Source organism: Dermacentor variabilis, chromosome 7 (genome assembly GCF_050947875.1).
Source record: "Dermacentor variabilis isolate Ectoservices chromosome 7, ASM5094787v1, whole genome shotgun sequence".
Taxonomy (NCBI): Eukaryota; Metazoa; Arthropoda; class Arachnida; order Ixodida; family Ixodidae; genus Dermacentor; species Dermacentor variabilis.
Genome location: NC_134574.1, coordinates 64,699,577 through 64,725,017, shown reverse-complemented (window position 1 = coordinate 64,725,017; position 25,441 = coordinate 64,699,577). Strand labels below are relative to the sequence as shown.

The following is a 25,441-nucleotide window of genomic DNA, read 5'->3' as shown; positions in this document are numbered from 1 at the left end:
CTGTCTCTCGCATACTGTGAGGTTACAGGATTTGAAGCCTATTTGAATGTCGTCCACATAGACGGAATACAAAATGGCTGGTGGTAAGAAAGCACGAAGCGTTGTCATTTTAACAATAAAAAGTGTGCAACTGAGCACGCCTCCCTGGGGTACACCAGTTTCTTGTGTAAAAGGACGTGACAGCACATTGCCGACTTTCACCCGGAAGGTACGATTGGACAAGTAGTTTTTTATTATGTTTAGCATATTACCATGAATGCCCATTTCCGATAAGTCTCGCAAGATCCCGTATCGCCACGTTGTGTCATACGCCTTTTCCATGTCGAGAAATATCGAGAGGAAGAACTGTTTATGTATCAATGCGTCCCGGATATTTCCTTCAATACGTACAAGATGGTCGGTTGTGGAGCGCCCTTCTCGGAAGCCACACTGATAGGGATCAAGCATTTTGTTCTGTTCAAGGAAATGGATGAGTCGTCGATTTATCATTTTTTTCAAGTACCTTACACAAGCAACTTGTGAGGGCTATCGGGCGGTAGCTTGCCACTGAGGAAGGATCTTTACCTTGTTTTAAAACAGGGACCACAATGGCTTCTTTCCATGCGGTCGGAAGGTACCCTGCGTCCCAGATAGTGTTGAAAAGTGTAAGTAGTGTCAGTTGCGTGTCATTGTGTAAGTTTTTCAGCATTTCATACATGATTCTGTCAGATCCCGGTGCAGAGCTCTTGCATGCGCTCAAGGCAGCTCTCAACTCTGCAATACTAAAGGGGCGGTTGTACGGTTCATTCTGCCGACACTTTCTTATGAGTGGCTTGCGTTCTTCTATTTGTTTATATTTGAGAAAGGTTTGAGTAATTGTTGGAACTTGACACGCTCTGAAAGTGCTCCCCAAGTGAGTCTGCTTGTTCAAGCAGGGTATCGCCTTGAGTGTTTACCAGGGGGAGTGAATAAGTTTGTCGTCCTTTTATCCTGTTAACCCTGTTCCAGACTTTCCCCTCCTCTGTATAAGAGTTGATACCCGATGAAAACTTCTGCCAACTCTCTCTTCTGGCCTGTCGGCGCGTTCTCCTTCCTTCGGATTTTGCTTTTTTAAAATTAATAAGATTCTCCGCAGTGGGAGAGGCGCGTAGCAACCCCCACGCTTTGTTTTGTTTCTTACGGGCGGTCCTACATTCGTCGTTCCACCACGGGACGCGCCGTTTGCATGCGAAACCGCTCACTTCAGATATGCATTTAGATGCGGCATCTATAATGAAGGCTGTAAGATACTGAACGGCAGCATCAATTTCTAAAGAGGACATGTCATTCCATGAGATCCTGGTGAGAGTTCGGAATTTCTCCCAGTCGGCTGTATCGATTTTCCACCTGGGAGCCTGCGGTAGACATTCGATTTCTTTATGTGTTCTTAGTAGTATAGGGAAGTGGTCGCTCCCGTAAGGATTGTCGTTAACTTCCCATTCAACTTCAGACAGTAGTGACGGGGAGATTAGGCTAAGATCTATTGAAGAAAATGTTCTGTTTGCAAGAGAATAGTATGTCGCTTCCTTCTTATTCAGAAGACAAGCACCAGAAGAGAAAAGAAACTGTTCAATAAGACGACCTCGCGCATCTGTACGAGGGTCGCCCCACAGGTCGTTGTGTGCATTGAAGTCGCCAAGAACAACATAGGGTTCTGGCAATTTATCTATAAAGGACTGAAATTCATGTTTAGTTAATTTGTAATGTGGGGGTATATAAAGCGAGCAAATAGTGATGAGTTTGTTTAGCAGAACAACTCGCACCGCCACTGCTTCAAGGGGCGTTCGAAGCTGTAAAGGTTGACATGCTATACTTTTATGAGTGAGAATCGCAACACCACCCGATGATGCGACGGCATCATCGCGATCTTTACGAAACGTAACATAAGTACAGAGAAAGTTTGTGTGTTTGTGTTTTAAATGTGTCTCCTGTAAACACAGCACTTTTGGATTGTGTTGGTGGATGATTTCCTGCACATCATCAAGGTTTCTAAGGAGACCTCTGACGTTCCATTGTATGATTTGTGTATCCATATTTAATGTAAATTGGTGCTGTGTATACGGAAACAGAAATGTTGAATTAGATTACAGAGCTCTTGCGAGGCCCTGTAACCGGGGTTTTGCCTTTTTTGGAGCGCTCGAGGGAGCCTCGCCGCTCCTTAGGCGCTTGGTGCGCCGTGGGGATAGGTGTTGGGTCCATTGCCTCTTGTGAGGCGCCGGACACGTGCTCTTGCGAGCGGGAAATTACCAGTGAGGGTCCCGCCTTGGAGGGCAAGACCCCTGCGCCCACCAGCCCGGAGGTCGATGGGGCTCCCTGTGGAATTTGGCTGCGCCGGCTGTTGCCAGCGCTGGGAGGGGCCGGGGAGGTCGAGGCAGCCTCGGCTGCGCCTACCTTCGGGGCCACTATCGGTACTGCGGGATCGCTGCGTGTAGCGCAGGTTGCCACAGATAACTCTTGTGGGGCCGGCAACCCAAGGGTAGCCTGGCCTGTTTGCTGGTTGGATGGAGTAGGCTCACCTACTTCCACCCTGGGGGCAGGAGCCAAAGGTGCCTGCTCGCTGCGCGCGGTTAGGGCACTCGGCGATTGCCGCTGCGACGCTGCCCCCCGACGCGCCGCGTCAGCATAAGGTGTGCTGTGGAAAGCTGAGCACCGTTTACGGGCTTCCTTAAACGAAATGTTTTCCTTGATTTTAAGGGTGATTATATCTTTTTCTTTCTTCCAGTTCGGACAGGAGCGTGAATAAGCTGCATGGTCACCACTGCAGTTCACACAGTGAGGTGTGCCACTGCAGTTGTCTGAGGGGTGGCCCTGGACTCCACACTTTGCACAAGTTATTTGACCACGGCAGCTCTGCGAGCCATGGCCGAACCTCTGACATTTGAAACATCGTCTAGGGTTGGGGATAAATGGTCGTACATTTAACCTGATGTATCCTGTTTCAATGGTGTCTGGCAGCACGCTGGATGAAAATGTTAGGATAAGATGTTTAGTGGGGATGTCCTTGTTGTCTCGTGTAATTGTAATACGTTTTACGTCAGTAACATTTTGTTCTCTCCACCCTTCCAGGAGTTCAGTTTCTGTCAAGTCTAGGAGGTCTGCCTCTGACACGACTCCCCGTGAGCTATTCATTGTTCGGTGTTGTGTAACAGAAATAGGAATGTTACCAAATGTCACGAGACTGCCAAGCTTCTCGTACTGATGTTTCTGAGGGATCTCAAGGAGAAGGTCGCCGCTAGCCATTTTCGTTACCTTATAACCTGACCCTAAGGCTTCGGTCAAAGATTTTGCTACGGTGAATGGCGAAATGAATCTGGCTTGCTTTTCAGGATTTTCACTATGGACAACATGGTACTTCGGGTAGTTCTCTTTTATGCGGGTCAAACATGTGCTGAAGTCTTCGGTGCGTCCCCTCTTCTGAGGGTGACGATCAAGTAGGCGGGGAAATGCGGGTGTTCCCATGGTATTTCGGTTCGTTTTCGGCAGCAATGGCGGCCACCCACCACGGAGCCCAACATGGGGACGCTGCAGGTCTTAACGCGTAAGGCTGCAAGCGCCAACCGTACATTGCCACTATAACCTAATATATTTTACCCAAGGGAGGGCAGATACACAAGGTTAACCCTTGCCGCCGTGAAGAAAGGAAGTAATGAGAAGTGAGGAGAAGACAGGAAAGATGTAAAAGTGGGAGAGAAAGACGAAGATTTGAGGGAGAGAGAGAAAGGAAAAGGCAACTACCGATTTCCCCCGGGTGGGTCAGTCCGGGGGTGCCGTCTATGTGAAGCAGAGGCCGAAGAGGTGTGTTGCCTCCGCCGGGGGGCCTTAAAGGCCAAACACCCGGCATCGGCTCAACCCCCAGGATCCCCCTTTCCCCAGACACGGCTAAGCCGCGCACGGTTACACGCGGGAGGGTCCAACCCTCGTGTGCTCGGGTACGTGGTGCCGCAACACACCAAACGCCTGCTGACGCAGACGCCCCTGCGGGGTGTGGTAATGATGCACGAAGCGTGTTCATCTTTACGACAAAGAGCGTGCAGCTGAGTACGCCACCCTGGGGTACCCCAGTTTCCTGTATGAATGTACGCGACAGTGCACGACCTATTTTCACCCGAAATGTACGGTTCTCTAGGTAGTTAACATATTGCCGTGGATGCCCAGCGCCGAAAGGTCGCGCAGGATTCCGTACCGCCAGGTTGTGTCGTATGCTTTTTCCATATCCAGAAATACAGATAAGAAGGATTGTTTGTGTACCAAGGCATCGCGAATGCTCGCTACGATGCGCACGAGATGGTCGGTTGTAGATCGCCCTTCCCTAAAACCGCATTGAAATGGGTCAAGCATATTACTAGATTCTAGGAGATGTATCAGACGGCGATGATGATGATGTGTTGTGTTTTGTGGCGCAAGGGCCAGGTTTGGCCAAAGAGCGCCATGACAAGTGGTGATGTTGACGATGTATTATGGAGATGTGACTTGGCTGTAAACTGTCCTAAAAATTGTCGCTGTAAAGTGCGTAAAATCTACGTGCTATAAAATTATGGCGATGACTAATGACGAATACTATGAACATTAAAATCCATCGTAGAAGAATGATGCAAAATATAAAATATATAAGATGGTAAAATTACTTGGAGCACTGCTGCCTCGCCAGAGCCCTTGAACCACAAGGGCCTAGAGGCATGTGCAATTCAAAATAATTATCACAGCGCCATCCTCTGAAGAGAGGAGACGCTATGAACGTATGGGGCTAACAACATGCAACACAACATCTTTGAGATAACTTAGGACTGCGTTGGTGTCAAATAGCGGTTCTGGGCCGAGTAACATTACTGGATGAAGGGGGATCTGCTGTCGGTATGCAATGGGAAAATGTTTCTTTCTTTCAGATTCGGCTTTCCGACACTCCAGAAGCACGTGGAGGACGGTGAGCCTCTCCCCGCATCTACCGCAGGTTGGAGGCTCATTTCCGGTGAGTAAAAAGTTATGTGTGTCAAATGTGCGTCCTATTCTTAGACGACAGAATAGGACCTCTGTCCGGCGTGATTTTGTTACGGAAGGCCAGAATCCTAACTGTGGCTTTATCACGTGGAGCTTATTATTTGTTTCCGCGTCCCATAAGCATTGCCACTGGTTCCGTAGTTTCCTCCGTAAGAAGGGCGTCAGGTCTGTGACAGGAACTGCAGCGGTGGGATTAGCAGAATGTGATGCAACTGACGTGGCCATCTGGTCCGCCACAAAGTTACCTTCGATGCCCCTATGACCTGGCACCCAGCATATGATGACATGTTGATTACCTATATACGCTTTACACAGAGCAGAATAGAGTTCGTTAATTACCGGATTTTTGTGGTTAGAGAATGCCATCAAGGCCTTCACAACACTAAGGGAATCCGTATATATGACTGCTTTCTGGAGTTTTGATTTCCTGATATGCTTCACAGCCGACAATAGTGCGTAGGCCTCAGCCGTAAGGATACTAGTTTCCGAGAAGGATGGCCCGACGGCTGCGTAGGACACCCCGTCGTGTGACTTCGATGCGTCTGTGTAGAACTCCGTGCAGGAGTGTTTGTGCTGGAGTTCCCGGAAATGCATTTTGATTTCAATCTCTGGAGCGTTTTTTGTAACTTCCATGAAAGATGTATCGCATTGTATCAACTGCCACTCCCAAGGAGGTAGCAGCTTGGCTGGATGCATTAGGCGAAGTTCGAGGAGTGGAACATGCATTTCATCACTAAGCTCCCTCACACGCCGCGAGAAAGGCTGTCTTACGGAAGGACGATTACGAAACAGTGTAGCATATGTCATATCATTAATGGTGTTGAAACAGGGGTGTTCAGGATTAGATTGGACTTTCAAAAAATATGTTTGGCTGATGTATGTTCTCTGGATATGAAGTGACCACTCATTCGATTCTGCATATAAACTTTGTACGGGACTCGTTTTGAAAGCTCCTGTGGCTAAACGGATACCCAGATAGAGAACAGGGTCTAGCATCTTTAGCGCGCTCGGGGCGGCAGAGCTATATACCACGGTACCATAATCTAATCGTGACCGGATGAGGCTCTTATAAAGATTCATTAGGCACTTCCTGTCACTACCCCACGTAGTCTGGGATAGAAGTTTCATTATGTTCATTGTTTTTAGACACTTTTCTTTAAGATGTTTAATGTGTGGGACGAAAGTGAGTCTATTGTCAAGTATAACACCTAGAAATTTGTGCTCTTTGTTTACAGGTATCTGTTGTCCACACATTTCCAAGCAAGGATCCGGAACCAGGCCTCTCTTCCTTGTAAACAGCATGCAAGAACTCTTTTGAGGATTGATTTTAAAACCATTTTTCTCTGCCCACCCTGACACCTTGTTCAAACCACGCTGTACCTGTCTGTCGCATACTGCGAGGTTACAGGGTTTGAAGCCTATTTGAATGTCGTCCACATAGACAGAATATAAAATGGCCGGTGGTAAGGAAGCACGAAGTGTTGTCATCTTAACAATAAAGAGTATCCAACTGAGCACGCCACCCTGGGGTCCACCGGTTTCTTGTATAAAAGGACGTGACAGCACATTGCCTACTTTCACCCGGAAGGTACGATTGGACAAGTAGCTTTTTATTACGTTTAGCATATTACCATGAATGCCCATTTCTGACAAATCTCTCAAGATTCCGTAGCGCCAGCTCGTCTCGTACGCCTTCTCCATATCGAGGAATATCGATAAGAAAAACTGTTTGTGTACAAACGCGTCACGAATATGTCCTTCAATACGTACAAGATGGTCGATTGTGCAGCGCCCTTCTCGGAAGCCACACTGATAGGGATCAAGCATTCTGTTTTGTTCAAGGAAATGAATGAGTCGCCGATTTATCATTTCTTCAAAAACCTTACACAGGCAGCTTGTAAGAGCTATCGGACGATAGCTTGCCGCCATGGATGGGTCTTTCCCCTGCTTCAAAACAGGGACCACAATTGCTTCTTTCCATGCAGTTGGAAAGTATCCTGCAGCCCAAATAGTGTTAAAAATTGTGAGTAGTGTAGGTTGGGTGTCATTGTGTAGGTTTTTGATCATTTCATACATGATTTTGTCAGAACCCGGTGCGGAGCTTTTACATGATCTCAAGGCAGCTCTGAACTCGGCAATACTAAATGGACAGTTGTATAGTTCATTCTTTCGACATTTTCCTATTAGTGGCTTACATTCTTCTATTTGTTTGTATTTGAGGAACGATTCTGAATAATTTGTTGAACTTGACACGCTCTGAAAGTGCTCCCCAAGTGAGTCTGCCTGGTCTTGCAGCATATCACCCTGTGTGTTTACCAGAGGGAGTGAATATGTTTGTCGCCCTCTAATTCTATTTACGCGGTTCCAGACTTTCGCCTCATCTGTAAACGAGTTAATACTTGATAAAAAGTTCTGCCAACTTTCTCTCCTGGCCTGCCTGCGGGTTCCCCTGCCTTGAGATTTTACTTACTTAAAGTTGATAAGATTGTCTGCAGTGGGGGAAGCGCGTAGCAACCCCCACGCTTTGTTCTGTTTCTTACGAGCAATCCTACATTCGTCGTTCCACCACGGGACACGCCATCTGCATGCCAAACCACTTCCTTCAGATATGCATTTAGATGCGGCATCTATTATGAACGCTGTAACATTCTCCAAAGCGGCATCAATTTCTAGAGAAGACATATCAGCCCGTGAGATGCTAGATAGATTTCGAAATTTCTCCCAGTCGGCTGTATCTATCTTCCACCTAGGAGCTTGTGGGGGAAATTCATTTTCTTTAGATGTTCTTAGCAGTACGTGGAAGTGATCGCTCCCGTAAGGATTGCTCGTAACTTCCCATTTGAGTTCGGGCAGTATAGACGCGGAAACTATACTAAGATCTATTGACGAAAAGGATCTGTTTGCAAGAGAGTAATATGTGGGTTCTTTCTTATTTAGAAGGCACGCTCCAGAAGAAAAAAGGAGCTGTTCAACGAGACGACCTCGCGCATCTATACGAGAGTCGCCCCACAGGGAGCTGTGCGCATTGAAATCGCCAAGAACAACGTAAGGTTCTGGCAATTGATCAATAAAGGATTGGAATTCATGCTTCGTTAATTTGTAATGTGGGGGTACGTAAAGCGAGCAAATGGTGACGAGTTTATTTAGAAGAACAGCTCGAACTGCCACTGCTTCAAGGGGCGTTTGTAGCTGTAAATGCTGACAGGAAATACTTTTACGAATAAAAATGGCAACACCGCCGGATGATACGACAGCATCATCGCGATCTTTGCGGAACTTAACATAAGGTCGGAGAAAGTTTATGTGTTGTGGTTTTAAGTGTGTTTCCTGTAGACACAGCACTTTGGGATTGTGTTTTTCGATAAGCTATTGCACGTCATCAAGGTTCCTAAGAAGACCTCTAACGTTCTATTGAATTATTTGTGTATCCATATTGAAAGTTAATAAGCACTGTGTGTATGGAAACGGAGGTGATCGCTTAGGTTACAGAGCTCTTTCGAGGCCCTGTAACAGGGCTTCTGCCCTTTCTGGAGCGTTCGAGTGAGCCTCGCCGCTCCTTAGGCGCTTGGTGCGCCTTGGGGATAGGTGTAGTGTCCATTGCCTCTTGTGAGGCGCCGGACACGTGCTCTTGCGAGCGGGAAGTTACCAGCGAGGGTCCCGCCTTGGAGGGCAAGACCGCTGCGCCCACCAGCCCGGAGGTCGATGGGGCTCCCTGAGGTATTTGGCTGCGCCGGCTGTTGCCAGCGCTGGAAGGGGCCGGGGAGGTTGGGGCAGCCTCAGCTGCGCCCACCTTCGGGGTCGATGGGCCCGTCTGCTGGGTTGACGGAGCAGCACTAGCTGCAACCGCCGCGGGGGCAGATGGCGTAACTGCCGACTCGCTGGATGTGGGTCGGACAGCCGCCGGTGGCCGTTGTGTCGCTGCCCCCTGACGCGTCACATCGGCAAAACTTTTCTTGGGCAGGTATGAAACCCGCCTGCGTGCCTCTTTGAACGATATGTTCTCTTTTACTTTGAACGTTACTATTTCTTTTTCCTTCTTCCAGGAGGGGGCACGACCGTGAGTACGCGGCGTGATCCCCATCACAGTTTACACAGTGGAGTGCGTTCTCACAAGTTTCAGTGGTGTGTTCTTGGGCACTGCATTTAGCACAAGTTTGGCTACCTCGGCAGCTCTGCGAGCTGTGGCCGAAGCGCTGGCATTTGAGACAACGGAGTGGGTTTGGCACGTACGGCCGGACACGGAGCTTGATATACCCGGCCTCGATTGACTCGGGCAAGAAACTTGAACCAAAGGTGATTATTAAGTGCTTCGTCTGAATGATGATGATATGTGGTGTTTAATGGCGCAAGGGCCAGGTGTGGCGAAAGAGCGCCATGACAAGTGGTGATGTTGACGATGTATTATGGAGGTGTGACTTGGCTGTAAAGTGGCCTAAAAATAGTTGCTGTAAAGTGCATAAAATCTACGTGATATAAAATTATGGCGATGATTAATGACGAATACTATGAACATTAAAATCCATCGTAGGAAAATGATGCAAAATGGAAAATATATAAGACACTAAAATTACTTGGGGCACTGCTGCCTCGCCGGAGCCCTTGAAACACAAGGGCCTAGAGGCATGTGCTATTTAAAATAATTATCGCAGCATCATCCTCTGAAGAGAGGAAGCGCTACGAACATGTGGGGCTAAAAACATGCAAGACAACATCTTTCAGAAAACTTAGGACGGCGTTGGTGTCAAATAAAGGTTCTGGGCCGAGTAGCATGGCGGGATGAAGGGGGATGTGACGCCGGTATGCTATGGGAAAATGTTTCTTTCTTTCATATTCGGCTTTCCGACACTCCAGAAGGACGTGGAGGACGGTGAGCCTCTCCCCGCATCTACCGCAGGTTGGAGGCTCGTTTCCGGTGAGTAAATAGTTATGTGTGCCGAATGTGTGTCCTATTCTTATACGACAGAATAGGACACCTGTCCGGCGTGATTTTGTTACGGAAGGCCAGAATCCTAACTGTGGCTTTATCACGTGGAGCTTATTATTTATTTCTTCGTCCCATATGCGTTGCCAGTGGTTTCGTAGTTTCCTCCTTAAGAAAGGCTTCAGGTCTTTGACAGGGACCGAAGCAGTAGGACTAACTGCATGTAATGAAATTGATGTGGCCATCTGGTCCACTAGAACGTTACCCTGGATGCCCCTATGGCCAGGCACCCAGCATATAATCACATGCTGGTTAGATACATATGCTTTACATAACACGGAATAGAGTTCAATTAAAACAGGATTTTTGCGCTTACAGAACGATATCAAAGCCTTCACAACACTTAGGGAGTCCGTAAAAATAACTGATTTTCTGAGTTTTGTTTTCCTTATATGCTTCACGGTCGACAATATTGCGTAGGCCTCAGCCGTAAAGATACTAGTTTCCGGATGCAGTACGTCGGATTCCGAGAAGGATGAACCGACGGCTGCACAGGACACCCCGTCGTGTGACTTCGATGCGTCTGTGTAGAACTCCGTACAGGAGTATTTGTGCTGGAGTTCCCGGAAATGCATTTGGATTGCAATCTCTGGGGCGTTTTTTGTAACTTCCATGAAAGATGTATCGCATTGTATCAACTGCCCCTCCCAAGGAGGTAGCAGCCTGGCTGGATGCATTAGGCGAAGTTCGAGAAGTGGAACATGCATTTCATGACTAAGCTCCCTCACACGCAGCGAGAAAGGCTGTCTTACGGAAGGACGATTACGAAACAGTGTAGCATATGTCATGTCGTTAATGGTGTTAAAACAGGGATGTTCAGGATTAGAGTGGACTTTCAAAAAATATGTTTGGCTGATGTATGTTCTCTGGATATGAAGTGACCACTCATTCGATCCTGCATATAAGCTTTGTACGGGACTCGTTCTGAAAGCTCCTGTGGCTAAACGGATACCCAGATGGTGAACAGGGTCTAGCATCTTTAGCGCGCTCGGGGCGGCAGAGTGATAAATCACGGCACCATAGTCTAGGCGTGAACGAATGAGGCTTTTATAGAGTTTCAATAAAGACATCCTGTCACTACCCCAGGTACTCTGGGATAGGAGTTTCATTATGTTCATCGTTTTTAGACATTTTTCTTTAAGATGTTTAATGTGGGGGACGAAAGTGAGTCTGTAGTCAAGTATGACACCTAGAAATTTGTGTTCTTTGTTTACAGGTATTTGTTGTCCACCCAGTTCTAAGCAAGGGTCTGGGATCATTCCTCTCTTTCTTGTAAAAAGAACGCAAGTGCTTTTGTTAGGATTGATCTTAAAGCCATTCCTGTCTGCCCACATTGAGACTTTGTTCAGGCCATGCTGTACCTGTCTCTCGCACACTGCGAGGTTACAGGATTTGAAAGCTATCTGAATGTCGTCCACGTAGACAGAGTAAAAGATGGCCTGAGGTAATGAAGCGCGAAGCGTGTTCATCTTCACGATGAAGAGCGTGCAGCTGAGCACGCCTCCTTGGGGTACACCCGTTTCTTGCGTAAAAGGACGTGAGAGTGCATTGCCTACTTTTACCCGGAACGTACGATTTGACAGATAGCTTTCCATTATGTTAAGCATATTACCGTGGATGCCCATTTCTGACAGGTCTCTTAAGATTCCGTAACGCCACGTTGTGTCATAGGCCTTTTCCATATCGAGAAATATCGATAGGAAGAACTGTTTATGTATGAATGCCTCCCGAATATTTGCTTCAACACGTACGAGATGATCGGTTGTGGACCGCCCTTCTCGAATGCCGCATTGATAAGGATCAAGCATTTTGCTCATTTCAAGGAAATGGATCAGTCGCCGATTAATCATTTTTTCAAATACCTTACAAAGGCAACTTGTGAGGGCTATCGGGCGGTAACTTGCCATTGAGGAAGGGTCTTTACCTTGTTTCAAAACAGGGACCACAATAGCTTCCGTCCATGCGGTTGGAAGGTACCCTGCATCCCAGATGGTGTTGAAAAGTGTGAGTAGTGTAACTTGCGTGTCATCGTGTAAGTTTTTGAGCATTTCATACATGATTCTGTCAGATCCGGGTGCAGAGCTCTTGCATGAGCTCAAGGCAGCTTTCAACTCAACAATACTGAATGGGCAGTTGTAGGATTCACTCTGTGGACATTTTCTTTTGAGTGGCTTACATTCTTCTATTTGCTTATATTTCAGGAAAGATTTCGAATAATGTTTTGAACTTGACACACTCTCAAAGTGCTCCCCAAGTGAGTCTGCCTGATGTTGCAGCGTATCACCCTGTGTGTTTACCAGAGGGAGTGAATATGTTTGTCTCCCTCTAATTCTATTTACGCGGTTCCAGACTTTCGCCTCATCTGTAAACGAGTTGATGTTCGATAAAAACTTTTTCCAGCTCTCTCTTCTGGCCTGTCGGCGGGTTCTCCTGCCTTGAGACTTAACTTTCTTAAAGTTAACGAGATTCTCTGCAGTGGGCGAAGCGCGTAGCAACCCCCACGCTTTGTTTTGATTCCTACGTGCGACTCTACATTCATCGTTCCACCACGGGACATGCCGTTTGCATGCCGAGCCACTTACTTCACGTATGCATTTAGATGCGGCATCTATAATAAAAGCTGTAAGGTAATCCACAGAAGCATTAATTTGTAACGAGGACATGTCATCCCATGATATGCTAGTTATGGTTCGGAATTTCTCCCAGTCGGCTGTGTCGACCTGCCACCTAGGAGCCTGTGGTAGATATTCGTTTTCTTTAAGTGTTCTTAATAGTATGGGGAAGTGGTCGCTTCCGTAAGGATTGTTCGCAACTTCCCACTCCAGTTCAGGCAGTATAGACGGGGAAACTATGCTGAGATCAATTGAAGAAAAGGTATTATTTGCAAGACAGTAATAAGTGGGTTTCTTCTTATTCAAAAGGCACGCACCAGAAGAAAAAAGGAACTGTTCAACAAGACGACCTCGCGCATCTAAACGACAGTCACCCCACAGGGAGCTGTGCGCATTGAGATCGCCAAGAACAACATAAGGTTCTGGAAATTCGTCTATAAATGACTGGAATTCATGTTTGTTTAATTTGTAGTGTGGGGGTACGTAAAGCGAGCTAATGGTGATGAGTTTGTTTAGGAGGACAGCTCGAACTGCCACTGCTTCAAGAGGCGTTTGGAGCTGTAAATGTTGACACGCAATGCTTTTGTGGATAACTATAGCTACACCTCCCGATGATGCGATAGCATCATCGCGATCTTTGCGAAAAGTTATATACTGTCGGAGAAAGTTTGTGTGTTTTGATTTTAGGTGTGTTTCCTGTAAACACAGCACTTTTGGATTGTGTTTGTGTATGAGTTCTTGTACGTCATCCAGGTTTCTAAGAAGACCTCTGACGTTCCATTGGATAATCTGTGTATCCATATTTATTTTAAATAAGTACTGTGTCTACGGAAAGGGAGGTGATGCCTTAGGTTACAGAGCTCTTTCGAGGCCCTGTAACCGGGGTTTTGTTTTTTCTGGAGCGCTCGAGGGAACCTCGCCGCTCCTTAGGCGCTTGCTGCGCCGTAGGTATAGGTGTTGTGTCCATTGCCTCTTGTGAGGCGCCGGACACGCGCTCTTGCGAGCGAGAAGTTTTTCGTGAGAGTCTCACCTCGGAAGGCAAGACCCCTGCGCCCACCAGCCCTGAGGTCGATGGGGCTCCCTGTGGGATTTGGCTGCGCCGGCTGTTGCCAGCGCTGGGAGGGGCCGGGGAGGTCGAGGCAGCCTCAGCTGCGCCTACCTTCGTGGCCGCTATCGGTCCTGCGGGATCGCTGCGTGCAGCGCAGGTTTCCGCAGATAACTCTTGTGGGACCGGCAACCCAAGGGTAGCCGGGCCTGGTTGCTGGTTGGATGGAGTAGGCTTACCTACTTCCACCCTGGGGGCAGGAGCCAAAGGTGCCTGCTCGCTGCATGCGGGCAGGGCACTCGGCGATTGCCGCTGCGACGCTGCCCCCCGACGCGCCGCATCAGCATAAGGTGTGCTGTGGAAAGGTGAGCACCGTTTACGGGCTTCCTTAAACGAAATATTTTCTTTGACTTTAAGGGTGATTATATCTTTTTCTTTCTTCCAGTTCGGACAGGAGCGTGAGTAAGCTGGATGGTCGCCACTGCAGTTCACACAGTGAGGTGTGCCACTGCAGTTCTCGGAGGGGTGGCCCTGCACTCCACACTTTGCACAAGTTGTCTGACCACGGCAGCTCTGCGAGCCATGGCCAAACCTCTGACATTTGAAACACCTTCTAGGGTTGGGGATATATGGTCGAACGTTTAATCTGATGTATCCTGTTTCAATCGTTTCTGGCAGTACGCTGGATGCAAATGTTAGGATAAGATGCTTTGTGGGGATTTCCTTATTGTCCCGTCTAATTATAATACGCTTTACATCGGTCACATTTTGATCTTTCCATCCTTCCAGCAGTTCAGCTTCTGTCAAATCCTGAAGGTCTGCCTCTGAGACGACTCCGCGTGAGCTGTTCATTGATCGGTGTGGCGTAACAGAAACTGGAATGTTGCCAAAGGTCACCAGTCTGTCTAGCTTTTCGTATTGATTTTTCTGTGGGATCTCAAGAAGAAGATCTCCACTTGCCATTTTCGTCACCTTGTAACCTGACCCTAAGGCTTCGGTCAAAGATTTTGAAACTATGAATGGTGAAATGAGTCTGGCCTGTTTTGCAGCATTCTCACTATGTACAACATGGTATTTCGGGTAGTTTTCTTTAGTGCGGGTCAAACATGTGCTGAATTCTTCGGTGCGTCCCCTCTTCTGAGGGTGACGATCAAGTAGGCGGGGAAATGCGGGCGTTCCCATGGTATTTTGGTTTGTGTTCGGCAGCAATGGCGGCCACCCACCACGGAGCCCAACATGGGGACGCTGCAGGCCTTAACGCGTAAGGCTGCAGGCGCCAGCCGTACATTGCTACTATAACCCAATATATTATACCCAAGGGAGGGCAGATACACAAGGTTAACCCTTGCCGCCGTGGAGAAAGGAAGTAATAAGAAGTGAAGAGAAGACAGGAAAGATGTAAAAGTGGGAGAGAAAGTCGAAGATTGGAGAGGAGGACAGGAAGACGCGACTACCGATTTCCCCCGGGTGGGTCAGTCCGGGGGTGCCGTCTATGTGAAGCCGAGGCCGAAGAGGGGTGTTGCCTCCGCCGGGGGCCTTAAAGGTCCAAACACCCAGGATCGGCTCAACCTCCAGGATCCCCCTTTCCCCAGACACGGCTAAGCCGCGCACGGCTACACGCGGGAGGGTCCAACCCTCGTGTGCTCGGGTCCGTGGTGTCGCAACACACCAAACGCCTGCTGACGCAGACGCCCCTGCGGGGCTTCGTCTGAATCTCTTTACCTTCTCGCCTTATCTTAATTCTTCTGACATTGATGACATTTTGTTCGCTGAAGCCCTCCAGGAGTTGCGCTTCAGTCAGCTCAAGCAAATCATCATCTGACACAACACCACGGGTGGTGTTCATTGTACTGTGCGGGGTTACTGTTATGGGGGTCTCCCCAAATGACACTAGTTGCAGTAGTTTCTCATATTGTTCTACATCGCGGAGCTCCAAGAGGAGGTCGCCGCTTGCCATCCTCGACACCTTGTAACCTGGACCAAAAACATCAGTCAGGGATTTTGAGACAAGGAATGGTGAAATGTTTCGGACTACTTTGTTTGGCTTTTCTGAATGGATAACGTGAAAGCGGGGAAAATTCTGGGTTTGGCGTCCAAAAAACTTGAACACATCTTCGGTGCGTCCTCGTTTCTGAGGGCGATCAGCAAGAGAGGGGAAAGAAGTTTCCATGAAAAAATGTATATATTCGGCAACAGCGCCGACCGCCCACCACGGAGCCCAACGTGGGGACGCGGCAGAGCTTGCATACAAGTCTGCACGACGCCAGTCGTACGCCGTCACTATAACCGAATATGGTGTACCCAAGGTTGGATAGCCACACAGGGTTAACCCTTGCCGTCAGGAGAAAGGAAGTAAAAAGAAGAGAGAAGGAGACAGGAAAGGTCAAAAAGTGGGAGATAAAGACGAAGATTCGAGGAGGGAGAGACAGGAAAAGGCGACTGCCGATGTCCTCCAGGTGGGTCAGTCTGGAGGTGCCGTCTATGTGAAGCCGAGGCCGAAGAGGTGTGTTGCCTCCGCCGGGGGGCCTTAAAGGTCCGAACACCCAGCATTGGCTCAACCTCCAGGATCCCCTTTTCCCCAGACACGGCTAAGCCGCGCACGGCTACACGCGCGAGGGTCCAACCCTCGTGTTCTCGGGTACGTGGTGTCGCAACACACCAAACGCCTGCTGACGCAGACACCCCTGCGGGGATCAGACGGCGACTGATCATTTTTTCGAAAAGCTTACAGAGGCAGCTTGTAAGCGCTATGGGAGGGTAGCTAGTGAGCAATGAAGTGTCTTTACCATGCTTCAAAATAGGGATCACAATAGCCTCCTTCCACTTCGATGGGAGATAACCAGCAGCCCAGATAGCATTGAGAAGTCTAAGTAGTGTGATTTGTGTGTCGGAGTGCAGGTGTTTAAGCATATCATACATAATTCTATCGGGGCCCGGTGCAGAGCTCCGACATACTGACAAGGAGGCTTTAAGTTCAGCAATGGTAAAAAGGCGATTATAAGGATCGTTTGGCGTGGATTTCCGATTCAGAGGCTTGAGTTCTTCTATTTCTTTATATTTAAGGAAGTTCTATGAATAGTGAGTGGAACTAGACACTCGCTCGAAGTGTTCACCCAGAGCATCAGCCTGGTCTTGCAGGGTAACGCCTTGTGTGTTTACCAAAGGGAAGGAGTATGTTTGTCGCCCTCTTAGGCTATTTACCTTGTTCCAGACTTTGGCCTCATCTGTATACGTGTTGATACCCGATAAAAACTTTTGCCAACTGTCTCTTCTGGCCTGTCGGCGGGTTCGCCTGCCGTGTGATTTTACTTTTTTACAGTTGATAAGATTCTCCGCAGTGGGGGAGGCGCGTAGCAACCCCCACGCTTTGTTTTGTTTCTTTCGAGCGATCCTACAATCGATGTTCCACCACGGGACACGCCGTTTACATGCCAAGCCATTTACTTGCGATATGCATTTATATGCGGCATCTATTATGTAGGCTGTGAAAAACTCCACTGCAGCATCAATTCCTAACGAAGACATGTCAGCCCATGAGATACTAGTAAGAGATCGAAATTTCTCCCAATCAGTTGTCTCAATCTTCCACCTAGGAGCGTGTGGTGGATATTCGTTTTCTTTATGTGATCTTAGCAGTATAGGGAAGTGGTCGCTGCCGTAAGGGTTGTTGGCAACTTCCCATTCAAGTTCAAGCACTACGGACGGGGAGACTATGCTAAGATCTAATGAAGAATAGGTTCTGTTTGCAAGAGAGTAATATGTCTGTTCTTTCTTATTCAACAGGCACGCACCAGAAGAGAGAAGGAACTGTTCAACAAGTCGTCCTCGCGCATCTATACGAGGGTCGCCCCACAGGTAGTTGTGTGCATTGAAATCGCCAAGAACAATATAAGGTTCTGGCAATTCATCTATAAAGCACTGAAATTCATGTTTGCTTAGTTTGTAATGGGAGGGTATATAAATCGAGCAAATAGTGATAAGTTTGTTTAGCAGAACAACTCGAACCGTCACTGCCTCAAGGGCCGTTCGTAGCTGTAAACGTTGACACGCTATGCTTTTTTGAATTAAAATTGCAACACCGCCAGATGATGCGACAGCATCATCGCGATCTTTGCGGAACTTGACATACGGTCGGAGAAAGTTTGTGTGTTGTGGTTTTAAATGTGTTTCCTGTAGACACAGCACTTTTGGATTGTGTTTATGGATGAGTTCTTGCACATCATCAAGATTCCTAAGAAGACCTCTGACATTCCATTGAATGATTTGTGTATCCATATTTAAAGAAAATTGGTGCTGTGTTAACGGAAACGGAAGTGATGCCTCAGGTTACAGAGCTCTTTCGAGGCCCTGTAACGGGGGTTCTGCCCTTTCTGGAGGGTTTGAGGGAGCCTCGCCGCTCCTTAGGCGCTTGGCGCGCCGTGTGGATAGGTGTAGTATCCATTGCCTCTTGTGAGGCGCCGGACACGTGCTCTTGCGAGCGAGATGTTATCAGGGAGGGTCCCGCCTTGGAGGGCAAGACCCCTGCGCCCACCAGCCCTGAGGTAGATGGGGGTCCCTGGGGGATTTGGCTGCGCCGGCCATTGCCAGCGCTGGAAGAGACCTGGGCAAGTTGAGGCAGCCTCGGCTGCGCCCATCTTCGGGGTCGATGTTCCCCTCTCCTCTGTTGACGGAGCAGCGCTAGCTGCAACCGCCGCGGGGGCAGGTGGCGTGACTGCTGCCTCATGGCTTGTGGGTCGGACAGCCGCCGGAGGCCGCTGTGACGCTGCCCCCTGACGCGCCACTTCGGCAAAGCTGGCCTTAGGAAGGTATGCAACCCGCCTGCGTGCCTCTTTGAATGATATGTTTTCTTTTACTTTGATAGTGACTATTTCTTTTTCTTTCTTGCAAGACGGGCATGACCGCGAGTATGCGGCATGCTCGCCATCACAGTTCACGCAGTGTGGAGCGTTTTCGCACGTTTCAGAGGCATCGTCACGGAAACTACATTTTCCGCATGTCTTGGCGGCCTCGGCAGTTCTGTGAGCTGTGGCCGAATCGCTGGCACGTAAAGCATCGTAGGGGATTCGGAATGTACGGTCTCCCTCGGATTTTCACATACCCTGTCTCGATAGTGTCGGGTAGGTTGCTTGAGCCAAATGTAAGTATTAGGTGCATGGTATTGATTTCTTTTCCGTCACGTCTTATTTTAATTCTCTTAACATTGATCATGTTCTGATCATTCCAACCCTCTAGAAGTTCAGCTTCAGACAATTCTAGCAGATCAGCATCCGATACAACGCCATGGGTAGTATTCATGGTACGGTGTGGGGTCACTGTGACTGGAACACCGCCAAAAGATACAAGTTTGGACAGTTTATCATATTGTTTCTGATCGCGGAGCTCTAGGAGAAGATCACCGCTAGCCATTTTTGATGCTTGGTATCCGGGACCGAAAACCTCTGTCAGAGATTTCGAGACAACGAAAGGTGAGATCATTCTTACCGTCTTCTCAGGCTTATCAGAGTGGATGACATGAAAGCGGGGAAAGTTCTGTGTACGATTGCCAAAAAGCTTAAAGACATTTTCGGTGCGCCCTCGTTTCTGAGGGCGATCAGGAAGTTTGGGGAAAGCAGTTTCCATGAAAATATAGAAAATTCGGCAGCAGCGCCGACCGCCCACCACGGAGCCCAACGAGGGGACGCGGCAGAGCTTGCATACAAGTCTGCACGACGCCAGTCGTACGCCGCCACTATAACCAATATGGTGTACCCAAGGTTGGATAGCCACACAGGGTTAACCCTTGCCACCAAGAAGAAGGAAGTAATGATGATGTGTGTTGTTTTGTGGCGCAAGGGCCAGGTTTGGCCAAAGAGCGCCATGACAAGTGGTAATGTTAATGTATTATGGAAGATGTGATTTGGCTGTAAAGTGGCCTAAAAATAGTCGCAGTAAAGTGCGTGAAATCTACGTGCTATAATATTAGGGCGATGACTAATGACGAATACTATGAACACTAGAATGCATTGGGAAAATGAGGCAATGTACAAAATATGTGAGATGCTGAGATGCTAAAATTTTCTAAGAGCACTACTGCCTCGCCAGAGCCCTTGAACCCAAGGGACGAGAGGCATGCGCTATGCGAAACAGCTATCACAGCGCTATCCTCTATAGAGAGAAGGCGCTACGAACGTATGGACTAATTACATGTAATACATCTTTCAGGAAACCTAGGACTGCGCTGGTATCAAAGAGCGGTTCTGCACCGAGTAACATAACAGGATGAAGGGGGATGTGCTGCCGGTATGCTAAGGGAAAATGTTTCTTTCTGCCATATTCCGCTTCCCGACACTCCAGGAGGACGTGGAGGACGGTCAGCCTCTGCCCGCATCTACCATAGGTTGGAGGCTCATTTCCAGTGAGTAAAAAGTTATGCGTACCAAAAGTCTGTCCTATTCTCAGACGACAGAACAGGACATCTGTCCGGCGTGATTTTGTTCCAGGAGGCCAGAAACCTAATTGTGGCTTTATTACATGCATCTTATTATTTGTTTCCAGGTCCCACAAGCGTTGCCAGTAGTTTCGCCGTTTCCTTCTTAAGAAAGGCTTCAGGTCTGTGACAGGGACTGCAGCGGTAGAATTAACAGTGTGCGATGCAATTGATGTGGCCATCTGGTCCGCTAGAACGATACCCTGGATGCCCCTATGGCCAGGCACCCAGCATATAATCACATGCTCGTTAGATACATATGCTTTACATAAGACGGAATATAGTTCAATTATTATAGGATTTTTGTGCTTACAGAACGACATCAAAGACTTCACAACACTATGGGAGTCCGTATATATAACTGATTTTTTTGAGTTTTGATTTCCTTATATGCTTCACGGTCGACAATATTGGGTAGGTCTCAGCCGTCAACATACTAGTTTCCGGATGCAGTAAATCGGATTCCGAGAAAGATGGACCGACGGCTGCATAGGACACCCCGTCGCGTGACTTCGATGCATCTGTGTAGAACTCTGTGCAGGAGTATTTGTACTGGAGTTCCCGGAAATGCATTTGGATTTCAGTCTCTGGAGCATGCCTTGTGACTTGCACGAAAGATATATCGCATTGTATGAGCTGCCACTCCCAAGGAGGTAGCAGCTTGGCTGGATGCATTAGGCGGAGCTCGAGGAGTGGAACACGCATTTCTTCACTAAGCTCCCTCACACGCAGCGGGAAAGGCTGTCTTAGGGAGGGACGATTGCGAAAGAGTGTAGCATATGTCATGTCATTAACGGTATTAAAGCAGGGATGTTGAGGATCTGAGTGGACTTTTAAAAAATATGTTTGGCTGATGTATGTTCTCTGCAGATGAAGTGACCACCCATTTGATTCTGCATATAAACTTTCAATGGGACTTGTTCTGAAAGCTCCAGTGGCCAGTCGGATTCCTAGATGGTGGATCGGATCTAGTATCTTTAGCGCGCTCGGGGCTGCAGAATGATAGATCACGGCAGCGTAGTCTAAGCGTGATCCAATGAGGCTCATCTAAAGATTCATTAAGCATTTCCTGTCGCTGCCCCATGTTGTGTGGTATAACACTTTAAGTAAGTTCATTGTTTTTAAGCATTTGACCTTGAGGTACTTTATGTGTGAAATAAAAGTTAATTTAGAATCAAGTATGATGCCTAAGAACTTGCGTTCTTTGTTCACAGGAATTCGCTGACCACACATTTCGATGCTGGGTTCTGCAATGAGCCCTCTCTTTCTTGTGAAAAGCACACAATATCTTTGGTTGGGGTTCACTTTAAATCCGTTTTCTTCTGCCCATTTCGACACTTTGTTCAAGCCCTGTTATACTTGCCTTTCACATACTGTGAAAAACCATCTGTATGTCGTCTACGTAAACAGAATAAAAAATGGCTGGCGGTAATGAAGCGCGAAGGGTGTTCATTTTCACGATGAAGAGCGTGCGGCTGAGCACGCCTCCTTGAGGTACACCAGTTTCCTGTGTAAAAGGACGTGAGAGAACGTTGCCGACTTTTACCTGGAAGGTACGAGTGGACAAATAGTTTTCTATTAGGATTAGCATATTACCATCGATTCCCATTTCTGACAGGTCTCTCAAGATTCCGTAGCGCCAGGTTGTGTCCTAGGCTTTCTCCATATCAAGGAATATGGATAGGAAGAACTGTTTCTGTACAAGTGCGTCACGGATGTTTGCTTCAATACGTACAAGGTGATCAGTTGTGGAGCGCCCTTCCCTGAAGCCACACTGATAGGGATCAAGCATTTTCTCTGTTCAAGGAAATGAATGAGTCGCCGATTAATCATTTTTTCAAATACCTTACAAAGGCAACTTGTGAGGGCTATCGGGCGGTAACTTGCCACTGAGGAAGGATCTTTGCCTTGTTTAAAAACAGGGACCACAATGGCTTCCTTCCATGTGGATGGGAGGTACCCCATAGCCCAAATAGGATTGAAAAGTGTGAGAAGTGTAAGTTTTGTGTCAGTATGTAAGTTTCTGATCATTTCATACATGACTCTGTCAGGTCCTGGTGCAGAGCTTTTGCATGTGTTCAAGGCAGCTCTCAACACAGCAATGCTGAAAGGCCGCTTATAAGGTTCATTCTGTATGGATTTTCGTGTTATTGGCTTACGTTCTTCTATTTGTTTGTATTTCAAAAAGATTGCGAAAAATGGTTTGAACTCGACACGCTCTCAAAGTGTTGCCCAAGTGAGTCTGCCTGATCTTTCAGTGTTTCACCTTGTGTGTTTACCAAAGGAAGTGAATATGTTTGTTGCCCTTTTATCCTATTAACGTTGTTCCAGACTTTGGCCTCATCTGTATAGGAATTTATACTCGATAAAAGCTTTTCCCAACTTTCTCTTTTAGCGTGTCGGCGGGTTCTCCTGCCTTGGGACTTTACTTTCTTAAAGTTAATAAGATTCTCCGCAGAGGGAGAGGCGCGCATCAACCCCCACGCTTTGTTCTGTTTTTTACGAGCGATCCTACAGTCGTAGTTCCACCACAGGACACGCCGTTTGCATGCCAGGCCATTTACTTCTTATATGCATTTTGATGCGGCATCTATTATAAAGGCTGTAAAATACTCAACAGCAGCATCAATTCCTAACGAGGACATATCATCCCATGATATACTAGTTAGGGTTCGGAATTTCTCCCAGTCAGCTGTGTCAACCTTCCACCAAGGAGCCTGTGGTGGATATTCGTTTTCTTTAGGTGATCTTAGCAGTATGGGGAAGTGGCCACTTCCGTAAGGATTGTTGTTAACTTCCCATTCAAGTTCAGACAGTAGTGACGGGGAAACTAGGCTAAGGTCAATTAAAGAAAACTTTTTGTTTGCAATACAGTAATATGGTGGGTGCCTTCTTATTAAGCAGACACGCACCGGAAGAAAAAAGGAACTGTTCAACGAGACGACCTCGCGCATCGATACGAGAGTCTCCCCACAGGCTGCTTTGCGCATTAAAATCGCCAAGAACAACATAAGGTTGTGGCAATTGATCTATCAGGGACTGAAATTCATATTTGTTTAGTTAGCAATGCGGGGGTATGTAAAGCGAGCAAATGGTGATGAGTTTGTTTAGTAGGACAACTCGAACCGCCACTGCTTCAAGGTGCGTTTGTAGCTGTAAAGGTTCACACGCTGTACTTCTATGAGTGACAATGGCAACACCGCCCGATGATGCGACGGCATTATCGCGATCTTTGCGAAAAGTTACTGTCGGAGAAAGTTCGTGTGTTTGTTTTTTAAGTGTGTTTCCTGTAAACACAGCACTTTCGGATTGTGTTTTTGGATGAGTTCCTGCACATCATCAAGGTTTCTAAGAAGACCTCTGACGTTCCATTGAATTATCTGTGCATACATGTTGGTAGTAAATAAGTGCTGTGTGTACAGAAACAGAAGTAGTGATTGTGGAAATTAGAGAGATTAAATTACCGAACCCGTTCGAGGCCCTGTAACGGGGGTTCTGCCCTTTCTGGAGTGTTCGAGGGAGCCTCGCCGCTCCTTAGGCGCTTGGTGCGCCTTGAGGATGGGTGTAGTGTCCATTGCCTCTTGTGAGGCGCCGGACACGTACTCTTGCAAGCGGGAAGTTACAAGGGAGAGTCCTGCCTTGGAGGGCAAGACCCCTGCGCCCACCAACCCGGAGGTCGATGGGGCTCCCTGGGCGACTTCGCTGCGCTGGCCGCTGCCAGCACTGGAAGGGACCTGGGAGGTTGAGGCAGCCTCGGCTGCGCCCACCTTCGAGGTAGATGGTCCCCTCTCCTCGGTTGACGGAGCAGCGCTAGCTGCAACCGCCGCGGGGACAGATGGCGTGACTGCCGACTCACTGTTTGTGGGTCGGATAGCCGCCGGAGGCCTTTGTTACGCTGCCCCCTGACGCGCCACATCGGCAAAAGTTTTCTTGGGCAGGTATGATACCCGCCTGCGTGCCTCCTTGAAAGTTATGTTTTCCTTGACTTTGATTGTAACAATTTCTTTTTCTTTTTTCCAGGAAGGGCACGACCGCGAGTAAGCGGCGTGCTCTCCATCACAGTTTACACAGTGGAGAGCGTTCTCACAAGTTTCAGTGGTGTGTTCTTTGGCACTACATTTAGCACAAGTTTGGCTGCCGCGGCAGCTCTGCGAGCTGTGGCCGAAGCGCTGGCATTTGAAACATCGGAGTGGATTGGGCACGTAAGGCCTGACACCGAGCTTGATGTACCCGGCCTCGATTGACTCGAGCAAGATACTTGATCCAAAAGTAATTATTAGGTGCTTCGTCTGAATCTCTTTACCATCCCGCCTCATCTTAATTCTTCTGACATTGATTACATTTTGTTCGCTGAAGCCCTCGAGGAGTTCCGCTTCAGTCAGCTCAAGCAAATCATCATCTGACACAACACCACGATTGGTATTCATTGTACGCTGCGGGGTTACTGTTATGGGAGTCTCCCCAAATGACACTAGTTGCGATAGTTTCTCATATTGTTTTACATCGCGGAGCTCCAAGAGGAGGTCGCCGCTTGCCATCCTCGACACCTTGTAACCTGGGCCAACAACATCAGTCAGGGATTTTGAAACAAGGAATGGTGAAATGTTTCGGACTACTTTGTTCGGCTTTTCAGAATGAATAACGTGAAAGCTGGGAAAATTCTGGGTTTGGCGTCCAAAAAACTTGAAGACATCTTCGGTGCGCCCTCGTTTCTGAGGGCGATCAGCAAGGGAGGGGAAAAAGGTTTCCATGAATAAATGTATATATTCGGCAACAGCACCGACCGCCCACCACGGAGCCCAACGAGGGGACGCGGCAGAGCTTGCATACAAGTCTGCACGACGCCAGTGGTACGCCGTCACTAACCGAATATGGTGTACCCAAGGTTGGATAGCCACACAGGGTTAACCCTTGCCGCCAGGGGAAACAAAGTAAAAAGAAGAGAGAAGGAGACAGGAAAGGTATAAAAGTGAGAGATAAAGACGAAGATTCGAGGAGGGAGAGACAGGAAAAGGCGACTGCCGATGTCCTCCAGGTGGGTCAGTCTGGAGGTGCCGTCTATGTGAAGCAGAGGCCAAAGGGGTGTGTTGCCTCCGCCGGGGGGCCTTAAAGGTCCAAACACCCTGCATCAGCTCAACCCCCAGGATCCCCCTTTCCCCAGACACGGCTAAGCCGCGCACGGCTACACGCGGGAAGGTCCAACCCTCGTATGCTCGGGTACGTGGTGTCGCAACACACCAAACGCCTGCTTGCGCAGACGCCCCTGCGGGGAAAGACGGAAGTAAATAGAAGAGAGAAGGAGACAGGAAAGGTGGAAAGTAAGG

At 48.1% G+C, this 25,441-nt stretch overlaps 1 protein-coding gene across 1 annotated transcript in view; it reads right to left on the bottom strand.

The window, feature by feature from the left end:
• Window positions 1-25,441, bottom strand: part of LOC142586817 (putative phospholipase B-like 2) — a 270,042-nt gene that overhangs the window by 225,303 nt on the left and 19,298 nt on the right. The gene's annotated exons all lie outside the window — the stretch shown is intronic.